Raw genomic sequence first — 9,090 nt, 5'->3', positions numbered from 1 at the left:
ACCCCACAAAAGTAAATATTCCTCTTTATTTCCTTCTAATTTCCTTCATCCCCTCTCTACACTGTTTTCCACAGCCACCCCTCTCTACATAAAACCACCTCCTCCTTTCTTCCACACCTCTTTCTTTCCTCCTTTCTTCATATTATTATTATTATTATTATTATTTGGTACACACATACTCATACTCTTACCACTCTACAAACCTTGTTTCTTTTATAACACAACAAGAGAGATGGGTTAGCCTTAGTTAACTCTCTTCTCTCAGTTCCCAAAACAAATTTCATTTCTAGGGTTTGTTTTTGTTTTTATTTTTATTATTATATATTTTCACTTTTTTTTATTAAAAGTTTTTGAGATGGGATTTGATTATTATAGTTTGAAATATAAAAGTTGGAACTTGAATAAAAACAAAAACTTAAACTTTGTAATTGTAATGTTATTATTTTGTTAAAAGAGATATTAAGCTGGAAGAAGAAGAGAATCACAAGGGTCTGATTCTGGATCCCCAGAGAGATCATCATCTTCATCTCTACAAACAACTCTTGGATTCAACTGCTGCTGGTGGTACTTTTCATGGACTCCATCAACATCATGACCAGCTTCAACAACCCCACGCCGGAGTAGCTGCTGCTGCTGCTGGTGGTAGTAGTACGGCACCGCCTCACCCACCTCCGACGCAGAATAATAATAACAAACGATCTTATTCATCTTCTTTCGAATATGCACCGGAAAAAATGGGTGAAAGTTATCAGTTTCATAATCAACAGCAGCTACAACAGCAACCACCAACTGGGTCGTCAAGATTAAGGAACACCGGCGGAGAGATTGTCGAGGTTCAAGGTGGTCACATTGTACGGTCCACCGGCCGGAAAGACAGACACAGTAAAGTCTGTACGGCGAAGGGTCCAAGAGACCGGCGTGTACGGTTGTCTGCGCATACTGCGATACAGTTTTACGATGTCCAAGACCGGCTTGGGTATGACCGGCCAAGTAAAGCTGTGGACTGGCTTATTAAGAAAGCTAAATCCGCCATTGATGAACTTGCTGAGCTTCCGGCGTGGAAACCCACTGCAACTCCGGTTCCAAGAAACGCAAACCCTAATTCTTCAATTGTGAATTTTGAGCAGAACCCGGAACAATTGGGTCAATTTGAGCAACACCCAGATGACAATATTGTTGATAATCAACTGGGTCGGTCTCAGAATTCAAGCTTTTTGCCTCCTTCACTTGATTCCGACTCGATTGCTGATACTATTAAGTCGTTTTTTCCGATGGGTGCTTCTTCAAATCCGGCCAATAATAATAATCACAATAATAATATTAATAGTTCTTCCGGTATGCAGTTTCATCAAAGTTTTCCACCCTCGGATTTGATTCTAGAGGTAGTAATTGTAATAGTAATCGGAGTCAAGATCTTAAGCTTTCGCTTCAATCGTTTCAAGATCCAATTCTTCAAAACCACCACCAGCACCAAGCGGATAATAATAGTAATAATAATATGTATTTTGACGGGTCGGGTTGGCCCGATAACCAGTCTGGTGGGTTTCAAAGAATGGTGACATGGGGAGGAGACGCCGTGTTCAGTTCGCAGCCGACTACGCAGTTTCTGCAACCGTTGTTTGCTCAAAACCAAACACAAACAACCAACAATCAATTGTTTAACAACAATTCTCAGAGGGGACCCCTTCAGTCCAGTACCGCGCCTTCGTTTCGTGCTTGGATCGACCCGCCGCCACCGTTCACAGGCGTTGCCATCGATCAACACCCGACCCTAGCGTTCCACCACCCGTCTAACATCCCCGGGTTCGCTTCAGGGTTGGGTGGGTTCTCCGGGTTCCGGGTTCCCGCACGAATTCAAGGTCAAGAGGAGGAACACGATGGCATATCCGATAGGCCGTCGTCTGCCTCCTCGGATTCTCACCATTGAGTCAGTGTGATGCCACCTCAAAACCGGTCAAAGTTGTTCCTAATTATTCATGTTTTATATATTTTGTTGTTCATGTTAATATTAATCTAATTTGTGTACTTTAATTTCAGGAAAATTTGAAGCAATATTATAACTTTTACGAAGTGGAGATGGGATAATTCAATGGTGGAAAAGCTGAGTTCATTCAGGTTTTCAAGATTTAGTTTAATTTGAGCTCTTTGTTAAGCTCTAAACCAATGTTTTAAAATATGTGGATTTCATGTTTTTAGGCCATGTATGTGAGACTAAGTTAATTGCCTTTGTTTGAGAATTAAAATACTCTGCTTGCTAAAACAGGTGAAGTAATTTGTTTGTGTTAAGTTCCATTTTCTTTACTTAACTTGGTAAGAAAAGAATCTTTGATGATGATATAGAATTAGTTGAATCGGATCGAATATAGGCCAAACCGACACATTATTTGTTTCAATTTCGATTTTGGTTTCCAAATTGAAGCCATGAGAGGGGCAAATGGGATGTTTCATCATTTTTCCGTTTGTTTAGAAAATTTTTATTTGGTGGTGATGTGGGGTTTAAAAGTTCTCTTTTATCCCAAATCTTGCAATCTTGCTTTTCATTAGTGTGCCCTAATGGAACATGATGGGTGGTTTCGTTTTCTAACATCTCCATCGTTGGCGTTGGCTGGATGCTCGCATTTCTGGGAGCCACATCGGTGATACGTCGTTTTCAAACAATTTTCGGGTGGTAATTTACATTTCATATTGAAATGTATATGTGTTTTTGATCTTGAAATTTGAAAGGTACCATGTGCCATTAATTTTTTGTGTTATAGCTTTGTTTTATATTTTGGCAAGTTGAAATCTTGAAAAGGTTCTTCTAGTTGATGTTTGTTTTTAGAATTTGATTGTGCTTTTTGCCAAAATCCCATGTTGCTAGAAAAAAGGTTAGAATCTAATTCTTTTTTTGATAAAGCTAAATACCCTTTTGTGGCTTTTTTCAGTCAAGTGTCTCTTGATTATCATTTCTTGAATTTTTAGTCTAAACTTCAAGAATTTAAGAGTAAGGATATGTGCATTATGAGTGGTACTTAATGGTACAACCAACTAACCAACCAAATCAACAATGGAATTTGCAAGGCTTTAGTTATGGAGGGAACTCCCTTGCTCAATAAATAAAAATTTTGGTACTTGTTCTGGCTTATGGTCCCCTACCCTGCAAATCTCTGTCAATTTTAAAACTAAAATCAATTTTTAGGCTGAGGGGTGTGGGGCTTCAACGGGGGCGCTAGAGCCCCTCCGCTCGCGCCCCCAGGCGCTAACACTACACCACCGGGGCGCTAACCGGGGCGCTAGCGCGGAAAAACATGCAGGCGCAAGCTGGTTAGCGGGAGAAGAGAGAGAAAAGCACGGGATTTGATGGCTTTTTGACCGTTGGGAGCCGACCAAACCCAAAAAAAAAAATATTTTTCCTATATAATTATACCCCATTAAAGCCCCCCATACCAGGGCCAGGGGCTCCAACGGGGGCTCCAACACTCCCCTTATCCAGTTTCTCTCTCTGCCACACGTCATAATATTATTGGTTGGAGCCCCCACTGGAGCCCCCATTAGAGCCCCCCACACCCCTCAGCCTAAGGCTACACACAAATATTGTCTCATATGGAGATGGCGACTTTTGCTTGTAGGTTGATGAAGACAACTCATAGAACAAAAGGCTATTAATTGTCTAGTGTTTTCCATTTACAAAGAAACTAAACCAAAAAAAGTTTAAGCAAGATGATCAACTTACAAAATTTGGTTGTTTTTAAGTGTTGTTGATAATCTTAGAAGTTATCCACTTGAGAAAATTCTTTAATGTATAAAAAGTGGTTTTTTTGGATCTTGGGTTGATAAGGCTCTATGCTTGAGGTTGAATCTTGTTCCATAATTTGATGGAAAATGCACTAATTGCAATGATTGTCACAACTTAGTGATATAGACATCTAATAGATTAATATAGAAGTAATAATATTAATAATTATATTTATATTATTTAGTTTATCATATTTATATCACAATTTTATCAACAGTTTATGTATAGTTTATTTTATTAATTTACATGTCTATTAAAACATAACTTAGCATATATATTTATATGAAATGAAAACTAAATAGTATGACTATTTAGATATGAAAAATGGTGATTATTAATGAGTGAAGAATAAATGGATTGCTATTGATAAGTATGACTATTGATGTAAAATGTAGTAATCGCTAATTCTGCCATAACTTTTATTGTTGTGCATGAATAATAAATCAATATAAATATACAAATAGTAATTTAAAAAAACATTTTGAAGTTAAATTATTATATGGAAATATTTTCTACATCCTTTTTGAATCATAACCAAATTATTCAAATATAATATAAGCCACATCCAACTCATGAATGTGGTGGATATTCTTTTTTAATACTTGGCTAATCATTTTTTAACATTATAAATTGTTTGGTTGGGTCAGAGGGATGTTGTCCAAAAAGAACAACTGACCTTTTAGAATATTAAAAAATATCAATCTATCAATACGGGCCGTTCTCAATATTTTGTTGTTATAAGTCACTTAATTTTCATTAGATGTTACAATATTGTGACAATCTTTAGAAATGTATAGTTTTTAGTTTTATTATTATTATTATTTAAATTAAGCGAGTCATGAAACATGTATTAATATTTAATACCGGTTTTTATTTAGTGATTACTAGGTTAGTAACCCGTGTATATTACACGAGCTGAAAATGATATGATATCAATAATAAATATGTTTGCATATTCGATGCAAGTTATACGTGAAATCAAACATGAAATATATGCTAAAACATGTTTTCCACGTGGCCTTTAAATATGTCATCCACATTGAGGTAATTATAAATTGTTAATAATATAAATATATAATTTTAAGAAAGTCATAATTAGTTTGATTGAGGTAATTAATAAAGATTAAATAGTAATAAATGCATTAATTGTTATATCATTTAACATTAAAATTTATTAAATTAAAGGAATGGTAATTAAAAAAATTAGTTAATTAGGTGGAATATGTATAAAAAGAAATTGATTAGTTGGTATGTATGTGGATGACATATTTGAAGGTCATGTGAAAAACATGTTTTGCTTTAATAGATTAGTTAAATGTTTTTCAATTTAACTTGAAACAAGTGTTAACTAAAAAATATTCAGTAAATAATAACAAAGTTTTATAATTCTTCAATTTAAGTCACATTAAAAAAAGATAATTACTAAATAGTAACCAAAATTCATATATGTATTATTTGCCTCACTTAATATTATATAAATAAAACATTTATAAAAAGTTTCACAAGAATGTGACACCAAATAAAAGTTGAAAGTTGAGTGACTTTACATATTAGCCGGATTAATATTATAATATATAGTTAGAAGGCGGACATATCAAACGAGTTAAAAGTCACACCCCTACTTTTAATTACACATCACAAATCAACATCGTAAGCATATAGGTTTCGTATTCATAATAAATTATTTTGACATGATCCGGCTTGTTTTCAACCCAGACATGTTTTGACCCGTTAACTAACCCGATAAGAAAAACACATACTTGGTGTGAGAAAGCGTACGCCATGGCCCGTTCACGTTTATTGGTGGCATCCTCTCTCTGCTGTATCCTGGACACTATAACCTCCATTGACTCGGTTCCACCACACCATTCAACCTATCAAAAAATCATCATAATATATTTCAGGGCTCGACATAAATGCATGATAACCCGAGCACAAGGGACCATTTTACGACATTTAAAAGTCAAACGGGCTAGCATTAGGTCATAGGGAAGGTATGCACCAAATGCGATTACCGGACCACAGGAAGCATGGAAGTTTACCTTACAATAAGGGTAGTTGCAATGGATATATCCAACAATGTTTGAAATGAATGCTAATAAATTTTATTAAAAATCTCCTTAATTTCGCAAGATTCCTTGACTTGTGAAGATCTCAACAATTAATTCCAGAACTCAAGCTGGTAGTATGTATACATACCTCTAGTTCATGAATCTTGGACTCAGTTTTCAACTTATTTTGAAGATTCTTTTGCTTTAACCGGCTTTCTTTGACCATACAGAGCCGACGCGTTCTTACTTCCAGCTGTATTTTGCTCCAAAAATGAATTCTGTCAAGTGCACTTGAAGCTTGATTATTAAAAGCATTAGCCTCTATTAATGCCTTAGATTTTGCAGCCACTTGCAGAGAATTTGTCGACTTTTTCGCCAAAATTTGATTATATACAAAAATAAATCATGTTTTCTCCTTTTATATAAACGTTTTTCGCTCATTTAGCTTCTTGGCGTTCTAGTGTCTTATATGCCATCCAAATAAATATTAAGTGTTACAAGTTACATTGTTTTGATAATAGTGGTTATAGAACAAAAAATCGAAAAAAACGTGTTAACGGGTCAAAAAAAATTTTTTTTACCTGGATTTGAATAACACAACAAGATTTGGAAAAAAAAAATTTGGGTCATTTAGATTCTTGAAATTCTTGTGTTGTGTTACTAGTTTCAAATGTTTACCAAGAATGGTGGTTTGACTTTTAAGGGATAACTAACTGCTTTCAGTTTGAAAGTTTGTACATATGGTACTGGTTTTGATGACATATATGATAACAGAATTCATTATAACAGACAGTACAAACAGAAAATTTGTGATAATAATTTGAAAAGTAGTGAATTTGACTTTTCAAAGTCAAAAACATATATCATGTCCTTTCTAACTCAGGGAACACAATAAAGTAGACAACTCACAATGTATTAAAGAATCATAATGAAGGTTGCAGATAATAATTTGAAAAGTAGTGAATTTGACTTTTCAAAGTCAAAAACATATATCATGTCCTTTTTAACTCAGGGAACACAATAAAGAAGACAACTCACAATGTATTAAAGAATCATAATGAAGGTTGCATAAGTAACTATACAGAAACAGTTTCATAAAACAGGTCCCCTACCCCCCCCCCCCCCCAAAAAAAAAAAAAACCTAAATATCAAAGATCAGATGATGATGTGTCAGAATAAGCCACATATATGTGGTGTTATGTTACCTCCTGTTTTTTGGGTTTGTTACCCTTCTTTCTCTTGTTGCCAACTATCCTCTTAAGCCAAGCCCACAAGCCCATTTGTAGTTGATGAAGCGGAGTCGAAAACTAGCATAAAAATATCATTTTTTTTATAAGAAACTTGATGGAAAATATTTATAGCTAAAAGTTGCAGCCTTGTAGGTTCGTTTTTATGTGTCGTAGTTAAAGTGTCCAATGTGGAGTTCATATGTGTGATCTCGATTTGTTTTTAGATCTAACAATATGCTTAAACTGTAATCATATACTCAAAAGTATACATCTAGTTGAGTTTACAAGCAACCTATTTGACACAAAAAAAAAACATAAATATTTGACTTATTGGAAAAATGAAGCTTTTGCTTAAATGAAATTTAGAGATCGGTTTCTTTAGTTTAGACCGTAGAAACCTTAGTTGCTTAAATCATTGTCAACCATAGGCCACAATGAACAACGTTTAGAATCTAATAACAACCGAAACGTCAAATTTTGACTCCAACAAGGAATTATTAGCTCATTAATATTCAAAAATAGTAATCGGTTTCTTTAGACCGTAGCAACCTATTTGACATCTAAAATTCATGCTAGTTATAGGAACAAGAAAATAGTTGTTTGTTTAGAACATTGTCAACCATAGGCTATAAGTCCATAACGAACGTCTTTTAGAATCTAGCAACCGAAAGGTCAAATTTTGACAAGAAGAAATTATTTGCTTGTTTATAGTCGAACTTAGTAATCAGTCTCTTTAAAGAGTTTAACCACAGTAACCTATTTGACATCCAAAAGTCAAATTTGACTCTATGTAGAAACAAGAAAGTAGTTGCTTATTTATGGAACATTCAATTAGAATCTACTAACAACCCAAAGGACAAACTTTTGACTTTAAGAAGAAATTATTTGGATGCACTTTCTATGTAGTCAATGCACCAATAAGCAAGATTTGATTCTAAAACAACCTGCTGACCATCAAAAGTCAAAGCTTGACTTAATAATGTAATCCATTAACAACCATTAATTGGTAACAGTAGCATGAACATAATGAACAATATTAAAACTTTAATCCAGTACAAGAAAAATTCACACCAAGAAACAATTTCACGCATCTGTAACAAGAAGCCGGGTTTTGAAGACACACAGAGAACCAATGAAGTTTAAAGCAAGATTTGAAAGAAAAAAGATGGGCATTTTAGGTGTTGAGGCATTATCAGACATTGACACCAAACCCAAAAATTGGTTGGGAGAATCCCATCTACAAACCATAATAAATTATTCGGTTAGTAACATCAAGACATAAAGACTTTGAAATTTGGTCCCGGCGGGGCTCGAACCCGCGACCTTCGGCTCATAAGACCAACGCTCTAACCAACTGAGCTACGGGACCTTGATGACTATTAATCTTGATAATATGAACTGATTTATGTATATGCAGATACAATGGCAATATAGATTTATTTTAAAGTCTCTTTTTATGTGTTTTATGCAAAATAATAATATAGACTGGTTTTCATTTTTTTATTGATTAAGTTTATTTCTTGTTCGATTTCAAACATTCATCACGGTTTTGCTTTAAAAGTATTTTAGATAAATAATTGAACACGTAATGCTTTTAAATAAAAGATGTAGAATATAGTAAGATGAGTTTTTATGAACTTTGATGATGTAGATAAAACTTATGGTCCAAGTATTTTATTTTTCAAACACGTAATTTACAGTTAAGTTTGATGGTTCACGTGTTTAGTTTGTACTGAACATTTGGTGTTATATTTTCATTCTATATGGTGTTATATGGTGTTTATTCTAGAATATGTGTGATTTAAATACTTCATTTTGGTTTAGTTTAGTTAGTTTGTTTGTTTTTTTTCAAATAACGCATATCTAATATTTAGTAAAATTTAAAAATTTAAATACACGGTTTTGTTTTATGTCACAATATAAGTTTATTGAAAAACAAGTTGTATCCAAAGTACCAAGTAACGTATTTTTTTTATTTCGAGAGAAAAAAATGTTATTTAGTGAAGAAACATGAAATGAATCTGACCTGATCCAA

At 33.9% G+C, this 9,090-nt stretch overlaps 1 non-coding gene and 1 pseudogene across 2 annotated transcripts; one reads left to right on the top strand and one right to left on the bottom strand.

Annotated features, from left to right (window-relative positions):
- Nucleotides 1-476: 476 nt before the first annotated feature.
- LOC143563437 (transcription factor TCP4 pseudogene) lies at nt 477-2,932 on the top strand (annotated as a pseudogene). The gene is made up of 2 exons (XR_013140670.1): nt 477-1,953; nt 2,038-2,932. The product of XR_013140670.1 is annotated as a transcription factor TCP4 pseudogene (transcript).
- Nucleotides 2,933-8,350: 5,418 nt separating this feature from the next.
- TRNAI-UAU (transfer RNA isoleucine (anticodon UAU)) lies at nt 8,351-8,424 on the bottom strand. Its single transcript has one exon. It is a non-coding gene; the product is annotated as a tRNA-Ile (tRNA).
- Between the last annotated feature and the right edge of the window lie 666 nt (nt 8,425-9,090).

The sequence above is a fragment of the Bidens hawaiensis genome, unplaced genomic scaffold (genome assembly GCF_021521415.1).
Source record: "Bidens hawaiensis isolate Kalapana, Puna unplaced genomic scaffold, B.hawaiensis_p1.1 tig00021383_1, whole genome shotgun sequence".
NCBI lineage: Eukaryota > Viridiplantae > Streptophyta > Magnoliopsida > Asterales > Asteraceae > Bidens > Bidens hawaiensis.
This window is presented reverse-complemented; position numbering and strand designations above follow the sequence as displayed.